The sequence below is a fragment of the Schistocerca serialis genome, chromosome 6 (assembly GCF_023864345.2).
Source record: "Schistocerca serialis cubense isolate TAMUIC-IGC-003099 chromosome 6, iqSchSeri2.2, whole genome shotgun sequence".
Taxonomy (NCBI): Eukaryota; Metazoa; Arthropoda; class Insecta; order Orthoptera; family Acrididae; genus Schistocerca; species Schistocerca serialis.
This window is the reverse complement of record NC_064643.1, coordinates 111,318,816-111,336,277: the sequence shown is the minus strand read 5'-3', so window position 1 is coordinate 111,336,277 and position 17,462 is coordinate 111,318,816.

The window sequence follows — 17,462 nt, the reverse complement described above, 5'->3', positions numbered from 1 at the left end:
GAGAAGGAGCCGGAACCACAGAAAATATTTCTCAAGTGAAAGTTAGACTGCACAAAACAGTGTCAAAACTGCAGCGAAGATTGGCTGTGCAAGTGGGAATTAGAGGATAGTCTCAGTAGAATTTTATAGAAAAGGTCCCGCTTTTTTATTCGTACATATTTTCTATTGACCATAGGGTATCCAGGTCAACATTAGCAATTTCACTTCTAGTGGTGGTTTTTTAATGAATTGGCGTCGGGTCAAAGGGATTCGCAGTTTTCTCATATTTTAGGTGAGACTCAGTATAATTTGTCCGGTCGTGTGAACTACATAATCATTCTGAATTAACTATCAGAAAATCTTGATCAGCTGCGACCGTTGTTAAAGCTGATGTTCGATACGCAATTTTCGAGCCAGTTTTATTTTGGGTAAATGTAGTAAACAAATCTAAAGACTGCTAGAGTGTAGCTTTCAATTCTAATTAATGGTTAAACTCAAGGAAAAAATATTTAAAAAGAGAACATGAAATAATTAAAAGTCAATGCAGACAAATTAAGTTCCATTTCAATATAGTCCAGGGCAGAAAGTTCTGACAAAGTGCTAACAGCAGCTTTGAAGTAGAGACCGATTCTGAAATTGTACTTTGATAGTACACTAAGTATTTAGTGCAGTAATTCTAGACGAGATGTTTGATAGCGACATCAAAAATTTCAACGAATAATGTGGACGTAAAGAAAGATTAAGCACTATATGTGAAAAAATGTGTGAATTAAGAAGCATTTAGATAATAGCTGTACTTAACGTTATAAACATTTGGTATATTTGCTAAGGGAAGAGCAGTGAAGGAAAACATACATATTAATTACTTTGAATGCAATCTTCATTAAAGTTCGTGGAAATACACTCCTGGAAATGGAAAAAAGAACACATTGACACCGGTGTGTCAGACCCACCATACTTGCTCCGGACACTGCGAGAGGGCTGTACAAGCAATGATCACACGCACGGCACAGCGGACACACCAGGAACCGCGGTGTTGGCCGTCGAATGGCGCTAGCTGCGCAGCATTTATGCACCGCCGCCGTCAGTGTCAGCCAGTTTGCCGTGGCATACGGAGCTCCATCGCAGTCTTTAACACTGGTAGCATGCCGCGACAGCGTGGACGTGAACCGTATGTGCAGTTGACGGACTTTGAGCGAGGGCGTATAGTGGGCATGCGGGAGGCCGGGTGGACGTACCGCCGAATTGCTCAACACGTGGGGCGTGAGGTCTCCACAGTACATCGATGTTGTCGCCAGTGGTCGGCGGAAGGTGCACGTGCCCGTCGACCTGGGACCGGACCGCAGTGACGCACGGGTGCACGCCGAGACCGTAGGATCCTACGCAGTGCCGTAGGGGACCGCACCGCCACTTCCCAGCAAATTAGGGACACTGTTGCTCCTGGGGTATCGGCGAGGACCATTCGCAACCGTCTCCATGAAGCTGGGCTACGGTCCCGCACACCGTTAGGCCGTCTTCCGCTCACGCCCCAACATCGTGCAGCCCGCCTCCAGTGGTGTCGCGACAGGCGTGAATGGAGGGACGAATGGAGACGTGTCGTCTTCAGCGATGAGAGTCGCTTCTGCCTTGGTGCCAATGATGGTCGTATGCGTGTTTGGCGCCGTGCAGGTGAGCGCCACAATCAGGACTGCATACGACCGAGGCACACATGGCCAACACTCGGCATCATGGTGTGGGCAGCGATCTCCTACACTGGCCGTACACCACTGGTGATCGTCGAGGGGACACTGAATAGTGCACGGTACATCCAAACCGTCATCGAACCCATCGTTCTACCATTCCTAGACCGGCAAGGGAACTTGCTGTTCCAACAGGACAATGCACGTCCGCATGTATCCCGTGCCACCCAACGTGCTCTAGAAGGTGTAAGTCAACTACCCTGGCCAGCAAGACCTCCGGATCTGTCCCCCATTGAGCATGTTTGGGACTGGATGAAGCGTCGTCTCACGCGGTCTGCACGTCCAGCACGAACGCTGGTCCAACTGAGGCGCCAGGTGGAAACGGCATGGCAAGCCGTTCCACAGGACTACATCCAGCATCTCTACGATCGTCTCCATGGGAGAATAGCAGCCTGCATTGCTGCGAAAGGTGGATATACACTGTACTAGTGCCGACATTGTGCATGCTCTGTTGCCTGTGTCTATGTGCCTGTGGTTCTGTCAGTGTGATCATGTGATGTATCTGACCCCAGGAATGTGTCAATAAAGTTTCCCCTTCCTGGGACAATGAATTCACGGTGTTCTTATTTCAATTTCCAGGAGTGTAGTCCAGGGCAGAAAGTTCTGACAAAGTGCTAACAGCAGCTTTGAAGTAGAGACCGATTCTGAAATTGTACTTTGATAGTACAGTAAGTATTTAGTGCAGTAATTCTAGACGAAATGTTTGATAGCGACATCAAAAATTTCAACGAATAATGTGGACGTAAAGAAAGATTAAGCACTATATGTGAAAAAATGTGTGAATTAAGGAGCATTTAGATAATAGCTGTACTTAACGTTATAAACATTTGGTATTTTTGCTGAGGGAAGAGCAGTGATGGAAAACATACATATTAATTACTTTGAATGCAACCTTCATTAAAGTTCGTGTAAATATATACATAATGAAGGAAATAATAAGATAAGAATGAGGATTAATTGACACGTGCCAATCCGTGACACTAAGAAATGATGAAGTGTATAGAGGAATACACCATAATCAGAGGCCCAAAACCAGAATCTAATAAAATTGCCATGTAATGTTTTACCCTACGCCAGAAACAGTTTTAGTAATTGAAACACGGTGTGAGTGTATGTTTGTAACTGTAATTGCGTGTGTAGCTTCTGCTGGAATATGAAATTCAGTTTTTATGAACAATGGACGAGCGTCAACAGCGACTGGCCAAAAAACGAAAGTCTAGACATGCTCAGTGTGCTACACAAAAACAATTTCCGTGACATACAGACCTATTATTTATTTTGGTATCTACACAATGGACCACCCTGCATTTTTGACCTACTTTGATACAACCTGCAGTTTACTGATACACTACAAATATCAGTCACTGGGTGACAGATGGAATGGGAGAATTTAAGTGCAGGAGATAATATTAGGAATCCATAATCGGAGATGGAATGACCACCGGAAAAAGTCATAAATGCGAACAACACATCCACCACAGTGTTACAACAGGAAATGCACTATCTGGTGCACTATTGGGAGAACGGGTAATTTGAGCACCCAGTATACTTCATGTACCCAACAAAAGCCGTACTACGACACTGGACACCTGTCCGTTATGACAAAACAAAATCCACTGTGGAAGTTGGACACTGTGTTTGCAGCACCTCTTGCGTTCTAGATCGTCGCCCGCAGTCGCAATTTCTACAATCACTCCATTAAAGGAGTGCTTGTAATCAAAAATGCTGGCTTGAGTCCTTAAGCTTTGGACACCACTGTATATAATGACGTACAAGGCGCTGTTGATAGGACAGTAGCTTGCACAATTCTGTCCCGACACTGCACGGTCCTCAAATTACCCTTGATACCTTTGACAGGCGTCCGAGACCCGTGGTGCTGGCCCCAAATGAGATTGTCCCACATCCCAGCTACACCCATTTACTTGAATGCCAGATACGAGCATTGGTGCCAGTCCATCTCCACAGTTCTAGGGCGATCATCAGGAACCAGACAGATTTATCATTCGTCAATAAAGAGAACCAGTACTGATGTTTTTAATAGCGGCCTACGACCCAAACTGATCATGTAGTGACAGTTCCGGACTGTCTCGGCAGACACAGATCACTGGCCTCAAACAAAGCAGATCACAGTTCTGTTGATATTCCCCGTGGTAAGAAAGAGCCGTAGTTCGCAGACAGCGCTCATAAACCAATGTAGTTGACCACGGACGATTAATATGAGGGAGACAATCACTGGTCTGATCGCATTGCGGTGCTACCTGACAACTAATCGGTCAACTTTCCATGCTGCCTGTTATACTGGAGCCAAGGTAGCCCCTGAGGGCCGGAAATCCAATAACACCACAGAGGACGAGGTTGCCTGTGCCCAAGGCGTACTCAAAAACACTATGGTAAACAACGGCTATTTACATGCAAGATAGTGGCAACAGACATGCCGAGCACTACTTACTGCAGCGGGGGCTGGAGCCATGGCCTGCAGGAAGTATCACTACGCAAAAACCTGATTGGCTGGAGACAGCTATTTAGGGACTAGAACCAGGCTTGAAGTTCAGTTCACGCCAGATGACGACCCCGTGTACTGCGACCGTTGAAGATTACGTCTTCGTCTCGGAATTGGACTGTTACTAGTGTGTGAGTGTGTTACCACGAATCTTTGTGGAAAATTAGAAGTGAACTTTTGTTTGCCTCAATTAGGAGATTTTTTTCCGTTATTGTTAAGTTTCGTTTGTATGTTCAGTCATCAACCTTGTGAACTTACATCAATAAAAGTTGTGTTTGCGAAAAATTGCGAATTGTCAGTCACAACAATGTCAATCCTTTTTGCCATAAGGGAACAATGCCGTCAAGCGCAAGCTGTCTGCCTGTCCATGTCACTAGAAATCGTAGTATGTGTAGATCTGTACTACTTATGGTTTATTACTCCCGGTTTGCATGATTGTACTTGTAAGTCTGTGACTAAACTCTGTGTTGGGTGGGCAACCAAATTTTAAGTATGTACTCAATAATCTTAGGGATCAAGCAGCTCACGTAATTATATCTTCCCTGCCATGTGTGAAATGTCAGGTAATCAGAACTATGCACGAAAAGAGCACCCTGATACTAATTCAGCCAAAATAGCACTTCTAGTCATTCGGGCAAAATACACATAGGTGTAGTATTTCTCTGTTAACTCTGATACTGAATTTAAACATCTTCATCATTATTTTTTGGGGGGAAACAGTATACAGAAAGCAAAACATGTGACGTGGAATTGCGTAAACTAATATCACTGATTAATACCCATTTGTCAAAATACACGATCTTACATTTAAACAGCAGAATTAAATTGCAGTCTCCAGTGGTCATGCTTGAGTTACATGTTTCAAGAAAGAAAATGAGCATAATTGACTGAAGAATGGGGATACAAAACATTGGAACTGAAAGTAAATTCTGCGTTAATCATATAACAAAACAACGCATAAGAAAAGAGGAACAGTTCAACCTGTCACCACTGTAGCTACGTCGGTGAGGCGGAGAGGTTACGGAAATAAAGTCAGAGGCTTTCCAATAAAACATAAAATACACGAGCATCAAACTTGATGAGTAGTGTTGTTCAATATGTTCGTCCGCATAGATTCTGGTGCTCTACAGGATGATATGGTCTGCACTTACAAAACCATCACTTTGCGTACATCAATCTCATTACTCAAAGAATCTTAGACTGAATCGAATAGGAAATGTGTGTGATAAGTTCCTATGGGACCAAACTGCTGAGGTCGTCAGTCCCTAGGCTTACACACTACTTAATCTGACATAAAATAACTTACGCTATGGACAACACACACACCCATGCCCGAGGGAGAACTCAAACTTCCGACTGTGGGAGCCGTACGAACCGTGGCAAGGCTCCCCCAAGATCGCGCGGCTATCCTGTTCGACTAATCAAATAGCAGAAACGAGATAAGAAAACTTGGAATTTCTATGAATGGATGAGTTACTCTTAACCAAAACAGGGTACATTAGTAAGCAAATAACGACGTGTGGTTACCCTTGGCGTGAACAAATCGAAAGTACCAGTTCACACATAACTCATGAAAATTACTTAAGAAACAAGAAACAGACCGAAAAACACTCCAGAATATTGTGAATGAGAGGAAATCGACAATAACTGAAACTAAATTGTAACAAACTGTGTTCCAAGGATCATTACGTGTCTTTCTAGGGTGGCAGCAGGATATCTAGTGTCCCTTCAAAAATCGAGCAGAGGTAGTTGGCTCTGATACTGTTTTTTTAAGATGTGGGGGTGGGGGGGAGACGGACGGACATCTCTCAATGCTGATTCCTACAGAGCCAGACTCTCCAGCTGCGCAAAAAGACGCGGGCAAAGACGGCCAGTCTTTTTACTTAGTTTGCTTCACGTCTCTAGGGAAAGATATCGATATCGATACTACAGAACCCAGACACAACAAGAACGTCTCTGCTTCTCTGACCAACACATTGAAACATATTTACTCATCACACACACCCATGCCCGAGGGATGACTCGAACCTCCGGCGGGAGGGGCATCATATACAACAGCTCACTTGACAAAAGGTCTGTTCCTAAAGACTGGAAAGTAGCACAGGTCACACCAATATTCAAGAAAGGAAATAGGAGTAACCCATTGAATTACAGACCCATATCACTGACCTCAATTTGCAGTAGGATTTTGGAGCATATACTCTACTCGAAAATTATGAATCACCTTGAAGAAGATGACTTATTGATACAAAACCAACACGGGTTCAGAAAATATCGTTCTTGTGCATCGTAGCTACCTCTTTATTCCCATTAAGTAATGAATGCTGTCGACAAGGGATCTCAGATCGATTCCATATTCCTAGATTTCCGTTCCTCGCAATTTATCAAATTGCGTGCATATGGAGTATCGTCTCGGTTGTGTGACTCGATTCGTGATTTCCTCTCAGAGAGGTCACAGTTCGTAGTGACAGACGGCAAACCATCGAGTAGAACAGAAGAGATATCTGGCGTTCCGTAAGGTAGTATCATGGTCCCTCTGCTGTCCTGATTTACACAAATGATCTAGGTGATAATCTGAGCAGCCTCTTGGATTTTTTGGAGATGACTCTGCAATTTACCGTATAGTAAAATCATCAGACGATCAATTCCAATTACAAAATGATCTAGAGAGAACTTCTGTGCAAAAAGTGGCAATTGCCACTAAAAAAGAAAAGTGCCAGGTCATCCACATGGGTACTAAAAACACCGATAAATTTTAGGTAAACGTTAAATCGTACAAATCTAAGGGCAATGAATTCGAAAAATACCTAGGACTTACAATTACGAGCAATTTAAAATAGAAAGATAATATTGTGGGGAAGGGGAAACAAAGACTGCGCTTTGTTGGCGGAACACTTAGAAGATGCGACAAACCAACTAAAGAGACAGCCTACATTACATCTGTCCGTCCTCTGCCGGTATATTGCTGCACAGTGTGGGATCCTTACCAGGTAGGATTGACGGAGGACGTCGAGAAAGTGCGAAGAAGGGCAGCTCGTTTCGTGTTATCGCGCAATACGTGTGAGGGTGTCACTGATACAATACGCGAGTTGGGGTGGCGGTCACTGAAACAAAGGCGGTTTTCTTTGCGGTGAGATCTATTTACGAAATTTCAATCACCAACTTTCTCTTCCGAATGCGAAAATATCTTGTTGACACCCACCTACGTAGGGAGAAATGATCATCATAATAAAATATGAGAAATCAGAGCTCCAACGGAAAGATTTAGGTGTTCCATTTTACCACGCGCAATTCGAGAGTGGAATGATAGAGAAGTAATATGAGAATGGTTCGATGAACCCTGTGCCAGGCACTTCACTGTGGATTGCAGAGTAACCATGTAGATGCAGATCTAGTTGTAGACACACCCTCACCACCCTCTTCCTCACCCCCAGCAGAGAATCCACGTTCAAATCCGGTGGCGGGCAGTGGAGTCCAGTGCCTGTTTACAGAGATGTCACTGGCTTGAGTTTTGCATGATGTGTCACTGCTACGTAACGTAAGTCGGTGCAACTTGGACCAAACGGCTACAGTATAGTACAGAAGGGAATTGAGAAAAATACCCAATCGGCCGAACCGAAATGACATAATTTACAGTTCCTCACAGTCGTTTAATGAACAAAGTAAGAGCATATGGACTATCAGACCAATTGTGTGATTGGATTGAGGAGTTCCTAGATAACAGGACGCAGCATGTCATTCTCAATGGAGAGAAGTCTTCCGAAGTAAGAGTGATTTCAGGTGTGCCGCAGGGGAGTGTCATAGGGCCGTTGCTATTCACAATATACATAAATGATCTTGTGGATGACATCGGAAGTTCACTGAGGCTTTTTGCGGATGATGCTGTGGTGTATCGAGAGATTGTAACAATGGAAAATTGTACTGAAATGCGGGAGGATCTGCAGCGAATTGACGCATGGTGCAGGGAATGGCAATTGAATCTCAATGTAGACAAGTGTAATGTGCTGCGAATACACAGAAAGATAGATCCTTTATCATTTAGCTACAAAATAGCAGGTCAGCAACTGGAAGCAGTTAATACCATAAATTATCTGGGGGGAAGCATTAGGAGTGATTTAAAATGGAATGATCATATGATGTTGATCGTCGGTAAAGCAGATGCCAGACTGAGATTCATTGGAAGAATCCTAAGGAAATGCAATCCGAAAACAAAGGAAGTAGGTTACAGTACGCTTGTTCGCCCACTGCTTGAATACTGCTCAGCAGTGTGGGATCCGTACCAGATAGGGTTGATAGAAGATATAGAGAAGATCCAACGGAGAGCAGCGCGCTTCGTTACAGGGTCATTTAGTAATCGCGAAAGCGTTACGGAGATGGTAGATAAACTCCAGTGGAAGACTCTGCAGGAGAGACGCTCAGTAGCTCGGTATGGGCTTTTGTCAAAGTTTCGAGAACATACCTTCACCGAAGAGTCAAGCAGTACTTTGCTCCCTCCTACGTATATCTCGCGAAGAGAACATGAAGATAAAATCAGAGAGATTAGACCCCACACAGAGGCATACCGACAATCCTTCTTTCCACGAATAATACGAGATTGGAATAGAAGGGAGAACCGATAGAGGTACTCAAGGTACCCTCCGCCACACACCGTCAGGTGACTTGCGGAGTATGGATGTAGATGTAGATGTAGATGTAATTACAATTAAGTCACCGCGATTCTTATTGGTCCCTAGGTCATTACAAAAGGCCTAGCATGATTCTTAATAGGATGTGTGATCAGTACAAGCGGAGTGCACGTTCTTCAACGTGTTACTACACTGGCCACAAGGCTTGAAAGGAGTTGTTGTGGTAGGGCTATCCATTCCTCCACCATTGTGTCCTGACAACTGCAATATAGTCGCGGCTGTTTGTTTACGTGCTTCAATGCGTCCCCCCAAAGCGTCACATACGAGTTTGATGAGAATTAACTTGGGGAACTGGCAGGACAGTCACTTCATTGAATATCTTATCATCCCAAAAACACGTCCCACTGCGCTGTTCGATGCGGTCGCTATCATCCATGAAGACAGGGCCAAGTGAACCCCTGAAAAGATGCACTTGGGGTCGGAGTACAGTGTCACAATAAAATCGAGCGGTGAGTGAACCATTTTCAAAGATTTGGAAGTCTATAAATCCATGCAACATTATGCCTCCCTACACCATAACACCTGGACCACTAAAACGATCATGTACTGCCCTCGAAATATTGGAACACGTTGTATTCGCCAGTCAACGTTATTGTGATTCTGTACTCCATCCCATGTGCGTCTTTCCAGGGGTGCACTTCACTTTTATGGATGACTATGGCGACCGCCATCGGACACCGCAGGTGGATGAACTCTTGGAACAAGAAGGTATTTGGCGAATGGACTGGCCTGCCAGCTGCCCCGAGTTAAATCTCATAGAGCAGACGTACTGCAGCTCGTCCACACGCACCAACGACCACCCAGCAGCTGCCAATTGCGCTGGTTGAGGAAATGGAACGCTGTATAACATGAACTCTTCACCAACCTTACGGCCAGTATCGGAGCACGTTGAAAAACGTGTGCTGCTGTCCGTGGTAATAGCACAGCCTGTGAAGAACCACATCCCGCCTTTTGTAATGTCGAGGGAACCATCGTGAATCGTTATAACTGCCGTGTAATTATTGACATCAAATAAAAGTGTCATGTTTGTACTATATTGTATCAGTTCTTTCAGTGGTCCAAAAGCCATAGAACTATCTTGATTAGCATTGACACATCATGCGAACATTACTTTCCTCCTTAAATTTTGCACACCACGGAACCACTGAACCTGATACTTTCACCTCGAGAATGATAGGAACTCCTATCACATCACGAAACTCTCGAGTGATATGGGCATTCAGCTGACCTCATATGGTACTTACAAGGGAACCTCCCCATCGCACCCCCCTCAGATTTTGTTATAAGTTGGCACAGTGGATAGGCCTTGAAAAACTGAACACAGATCAATTGAGAAAACAGAAAGAAGTTGTGTGGAACTATGAAAAAAATTAGAAACTGAGTAGTCCATGCGAAGATAGGCAACAACAAGGAAAATGAGATTGAAGGAGCGCCGTGGTCCCGTGGTTAGCGAGACCATCTGCGGAACGAGAGGTCCTAGGTTCAAGTCTTCCCTCGGGTGAAAATTTCAATTTTTTATTTTCCGTTTATGTGACAAACTCTTACGTTTTCATCACTTTTTTGGGGTGATTATCACATCCACAAGAAAACCTAAATCGGGCAAGGTAGAAGAATCTTTTTACCCATTCGCTAAGTGTATAAGTTAGGTGGGTCGACAACATATTCCTGTCATGTGACGCACATGCCGTCACCAGTGTCGTATAGAATATATCAGATGTGTTTTCCTGTGGAGGAATCGGTTGATCTATGACCTTGCGATCAAATGTTTTCGGTTCCCATTGGAGAGGCACGTCCTTTCGTCTACTAATCGCACGGTTTTGTGGTGCGGTCGCAAAACACAGACATTAAACTTATTACAGTGAACAGAGACATCAATGAACGAACGGACAGATCATAACTTTGCGAAAATAAAGAAAGTAAAATTTTCAGCCGAGGGAAGACTTGAACCAAGGACCTCTCGTTCCGCAGCTATTCAAGCTAACCACAGGACCACGGCACTCCTGAGCCCACAGTTTCCCTGATGTTGCCTATATTTCTCATGGACTACTCAGTTTGTATATTTTGCTTATTTTTTTCATAGTTCCACACAACTTCTTCCTGTTTTCTCGATTGATCTGTGTTCAGTTTTTGTAGGCCTATCTACTGTGCCAACTTATAACTAAATCTAAGGGGTGTGCGATGGGAAGGTTCCCTTGTTAGATCAATGCACACCGCTCTCTTCATATATCTCAGTAAAGAGAAGTAAATGAGTGTCAAATCAGGAGATCTTGCTGCTCACGATATAAGACCCGCTGACCCTGTCCATTGTAGTCCAAAGTCGTCAGTTAGCTACTATACACAAAACTTCTATAAATCATCCTCGGTGCGTAATCAAACTCAAGCAAATAGGATTGCTGCTTGCATGTGTTCTCTTGCAATATGGCAAAGCACAGAATTCGCCGCTAATGAGAATTCGCCAACATTCATTTCCACATCTGTAGTCCACTGAATGAGGAAATGGGCAGCAAGAAGTTCTGTGATGATAAAGATGTACGCCAAGTGGTGTACATATGGTTGCCTACTTGAAACGTTTTTCTGTGTTAATTCAGACACTTCGTAAGAGCCAGCGGGCTGGAACTGACCATTTTGTGCTGTATGTTCACAATAGGCAACATTTAAAAAAGAAATTACGGTGTTTGTTTGACTCAGGATAGAGTGGAATATTTGACAAAATACTAGAAGCCACTTTGGAGGTGTCGTTCATACCACATTAATAACCCAGCAAAGTTTGTGAATATTCTCTAACTTATGCGTCTTTACATGATGGATCACCTACTCAACTTTGGCGTCACGTCTCTGTCCCCGCGAGTGCTGCTAGGAGACTGGAAGATTCCTTGGCACTGCAGAGGAAACACTCTGGTAAGTACAAAGTTAAGCTGTCACTCACCACTATTTACTTCCACTAGGGGAGAAAATTTTGGCTCTGGGAATCTGTAATTTATAGAGTTTCAGGAAACGTTCTTGTTGAAACCATAAATTTGTATGAATTCCTGATTCATTTTCGTGATCTCGTCCCACTCTGAAGAATTCCTGCCGAAAATTTCGAACAGTAACAACACCTTTACCACGGAAGGCAGATTGGACTTACACTATCGTCAGTAATTATGTCATTATGGATGCTACAGTAACTTGACTGTACATCGACAGAGTATTGCATCTTTTGTTTTCCCGAGTTCTGTAGGGCTGTGTAAGCCGAAGGTACTTGTCAATGGGAGAAGTCACTAAATAATCCACAGAATATTAACTGTGTGATCCTTCATTGTTTTTCGATGGATGAACCACACGGTCACCTTCGAGGGTGCAGCCTTAACGGCACTATTTCTTCTTCCTTAGGGTTCTCAGCCGAAAAACCAAATTGAAAGTTGAAGTACAGTTGTCCCAGATGCACACAAGAAAAAATAATAAACCTAAATAATAAATAAAAAATATACAGACATAAAAGTATATAATAAAAAAATTTAAAAAATAAAAAAATAATAAACATAAAAAAATCAATCTCACATATCGGAAATGTAAAAGTTTACAACCGTGTAGCGAAATGAATTACACATTACACTGAAAATATTTAGCGAGTCTTAGAAACAATTTTATAATGTGCCACAGGGAAACTGTTCGGTTTGGATTTTCGTTTCTGTGGGAAGAAAACTGAATATGTGACTTACATAATACTGTATACCTTTCTGTACAATAATGAAATATGTCTTACGCTAGTGCAAACGATTTCCTTCCTATTTCTTTGAGTGAATGATGAAGAGCCTCTTGAGTGAGTTTATTTTATCTTCCCACAATAGAGTATTTGTGTAGAGATGCAGAGATAATATGCAGAAATGCTTAAACGACTAACTGAATGAAGTTTGCATAGATCGTTCTAACCTGCCTGTCTCTCGTCAATAATATTTTTTGTGAATGCACAGAGTACTGCAAAATGTAGTACCACGTGAGACAAGAGAGTGGGATCGAACAGAATACATAAGGATATAAGGAGTTGATTACGTAACTACATACACTAAGTGATCAAGAGTATATTGACACCTGGCTGAAAATGACTTAAAAGTTCTTGGGACCTCCATCGGTAATGCTGGAATTCAGTATGGTGTTGGCTCACCCTTAGCCTTGATGACAGCTTCCACTCTGGCAGGCATACGTTCAATCAGGTTTCTTGGGAATGGCAGCCCATTCTTCAGGGAGTGCTGCACTGAAGAGAGGTATCAATGTAGGTCGGTGAGGCTTGGCACGAAGTCGGCGTTCCAAAACATTCCAGTGGAGTTCTATAGGATTCAGGCCAGTTCATTACAGGGATGTTGAAAGATGCAATCGCCATCCCCGAATTGCTCTTCAACAGCGGGAAGAGAAAAGGTGCTCAAAACATGAATGTAGGCCTGTGCTGTGATAGTGTCATGCAAAAGTACAAGAGCTGCAAGCTCCTTCCGTGAAAAACACGACCACAACACAACACCAACGCCTCCGAATTTCACTGTTGGCACTACACGCGCAGGCAGATGACGTTCACCGGGCATTCGCCATACCCACACCCTACTATCGGATGGCCACATTATGCACCGTGATTCGTCACTCCATACCCGTTTTCCCACTGTTCAATCATCCAATGTTCACGCTATTTACACTCAGCGAGGCTCCGTTTGGCATTTACCGGCGTGATGCATGGCTTATGAGCAGCCGCTAGTCCATGAAATCAAAATTTTCTCACCTCCCGCATAACTGTCATAGTACTTGCAATGGATCCTCATGTAGTTTGTAATTCCTGTGTGATGGTCTGGATAGATGTCTGCCTATTACACGTTATGACCTTCTTCAACTGTGGGCGGTCTCTGTCAGTCAACAGACGAGTTCGGCCTCTACGCTTTTGTGTTGTACGTGTCACTTCACGGTTCCATCTCACTATTACATCGGAAGCAGTGGACGTAGCGATGTTTAGGATTGTGGGAATCTCACGTACAGACTTATGACACAAGTGACACCCAATCACCTGACCACGTTCGAAGTCCGTGAGTTCCGCGGAGCGCCCCGTTCTGCTCTCTCATGACGTCTAATGACTACTGAGGTTGCTGGTATGGAGTACCTGGCAGTACGTGGCAGCACAATATGAAAACGCATTTTTTAGGGTGTCTGGATGCTTTTGATGACCTAGTATATATCTGAAGATGATTAACTTCGATCGAAAGCATTCATATCATGAAATAATAACTTGTACAACTGAAACGGTAAAATAAACGAAACATTAAAAGAAATAAGATTTCACGTTTCAATTGCGTGGAAACTTAAAATAAAAGAAGATTATTGTTTAAGAAGTCGTCGACACTGAGGTCATTAGAGACAGAGCATACCCTTTCTAAGGAACCATCCCGGCATTTGCCTTGAATGATTTGGCGAAATCACTGTAAACCTAAATTTGGATGACTGGACGCTGATTCTAACCGTCATCTTCTCCAATGCCAGCACAGTGTGATAACCACTACACCAACTTGCTCTGTGGGGATAGCGAAGTAGACTCTGACAATGAAGTATTCTGTTTCTGCAGAAGAAGTCTTTTTCCTGTACCTTCAGTCCTTCCGAATTTGATTTTAATTCGGCTTGTTTGGAATGAGGGTCCACTGAGCAACTGTACCCGGAATTCACTACAGAAATGAAAAAAATGAATGCCTGCCATGTCTAGAAATTCCGATAAACTACAATTTTAAAAAAAAAAGCGCCGCCCGAAGAGACCCTGAAGGCCAACCAGCACCGACCGGCATCCGCCTCATCCTCAGTCTCTTAGGTGTCATTGGATGCGGATACAGAGGGGCATGTGGTCAGCACACTGCCCCCCCCCCCCCCGGCCGCTGTCAGTTTTCTTGACCGGTGCTGCTACTCATCAATCAGAGTAGCTTCTCAATTGGCCTCACAAGGGCTGAGTGCACTCCGCTTGCCAACAGCAGGAGGCAGAGCAGAACTGTCATCCATCCAAGTTCTAGCCAAACCCTACTGCGCTTAACTTCGGTGGTCTGATGGGAACAGGTGTTACCACTGCGGCAAAGCCGTTAGTGATAAACTAGAATAACCTTATTAAACACTAGGACAGTTCATTTACAGGAAGAACACACACACACACACACACACACACACACACACACACACACACACACACACACACGCCTCTTAACTGAACGCCAGTATGCTGCTACACGGCGCAGCACAATTCTAAGCTCCTCAGCCTTGTTGACAAGAAAATAGGAGCTTACCTGTTTGAGCTACTATACCGAGGCAATATCAGCTCCATGAAACACTATTCAGATAGCGATTAAATTTTTATTTATTCATACAGTTTTTGCAGGCAATTTCCCACAGACCTAACGTATTTTATGAAATGCATGGCACAGAGCTGTAATAAAACTTCTTTATTATTGCTACCGCTTTCGGTATCCTCTCGACATTAAAAAAACATTCTGACGTGTAAAACCACATATTACCAAAAACTCTTCATAATTGTGCGTATATAGAAAGATCTCTAAACAATTAGTTATCCCTAGCTGTTCTGAAGGGTCATACCGTTTTCTCCTTTAAAGTATTTATTGCATTTCTGTATACGCACAATAGTAAAGAATTTAGTGTAATATGTGATTTTCCTTGTCAGGTATTGTTGTGAGATGTGAATACTATTAATCTTTTTCAGAAGGATAGGATAGTGTATTGCCGAAACCGGTATCAATTATAAAGAAGTATTAACTCTTTTTCTGCTATAGACGAGCTCTTTGCATTCCGCGCTGAGACTGCTTTTGATATGACTGTACTGGTCGCCAAATACAGTTGTCTGTACTGGAAGACAGCGTTCCGGCAGATATGAAATACTTATATCCACGTTTTTTCGAAAACTGTAAGTTGAAAAAATTAATTTTGCACATCTTACAGCCTGATATCTTCCCTTGATAAAGGACTGAATTTCGTTTTAGTTATTGTGCTGCAACAAATTACGCGAAATTTTAAAGATTTTCAAGAAGTAAAAACGTATTGCGTAAACTTTGCTTATGGTTGATTTTAGTTTATACATTGCAGGAAATGAAATGTAAATAAGATAAAGAAATTTTATTTAAAATTGAGACCAGAAGGGTACCTCATTTCGTTCTCGAGTTATTGGGTTTTGTATCAGAAGGGCGGTGGCGCGCGCCACTCCCATTCACATCATTCCGCAACGTTTTAAAACGTAGTGTGTTGATGTCTTCTTGAAACTCTATCATTTACCCCACTGTTTTGTTTTTTAGATTTGATTCACAAATCCAGTTATATGGCTCCTTCGGTGTATAGCGATTTTACGACTATGACGTGTGGTGAGTGATATATTTTACTCTATAACACCCTAATTACGGTCTATTTTGATATTTGCCAATATAAGGCACATATGGGCCAATACTACATTTGTGCCCCTCCTGTGGAAGTTGTCCACTGCCATAATTTGCAAATGTGTTCAACATCATTTTCTAACCCCTTCGAATTACTGTATTGTCTTTGCACTCTTGAGCTGCCACTTAACCAGTTTTATACTTGATGTAACATTGCATTACCATGACACTTAGCTGATGGGTATAAATTCGTTTGTGTTTGATTTTAGCTAGTCAAATATTTTTACCAGGTTTTAGGTACCATGACATTTTGACTCATGCATACAGGTTCCGACTCATTAAGGTCATTAGACAGAATATGATGATACTGGATGATGTACTTAAGAACCTGATAGTCATCTCATATGTTACTACACCCGGCCTTAATGCAACCTTGAGAATGATTTGACATGGATATAGGTGGCGCCCTTACTCTTAGGGATGGTATACATTTCATTTTGAGGTTTATGTTCGGACTTCTAGGCCGCCTCCTATATTTTTCTTCTTCTTTTTCTTCCTTTCCTTTTTATTCACTCGATTCCACTCGGTATACTCCCACATAATTGTATATGACTTGTATGTCAGGGAGATAGACATTTTTTTTGGGACTTATGCAGTTTAGGGGGTACATGCGCTGATCACGAGAAAAGAACTATTTTTGTAGGAAACGTGTATTTCTGAAGATATAAGCCTATATATGCACGGAATACCAAAAAAGTACTTATTTTTATATGGATGGAAAAAAAAATCAACTGGAACCACAGTAGTTTCTGATTTGTGGCAAGCTTGCAACACCATAGGTAACTTGGGCTACAATCATCTGACTGTTAAATCATTCGCTTTATTTTCTCGATCCCTTTACAAACGTAACCACAAATAACGTGGAGTCAGTCTGGCAAAAAGCTATAGAAAAAAAATAAAAGGCGTTTTGGAACTCACCGTGCTATGCTGAATAACTACCTCGCGGAATTTCTCTGGGGTCAACGTTTTGGGGAAAATCCATTCCACAATTTCATTGAGCATGTTCGAAAAATCAATCCTAATGCTGCAGATTAACTTGAGATAGCTGTTTTTATCTAATCTGTGATTGGAGCTTTAATGTATATCTGCGCAAAATAAACAAATATGATTTTTTGAGAAAATTTTA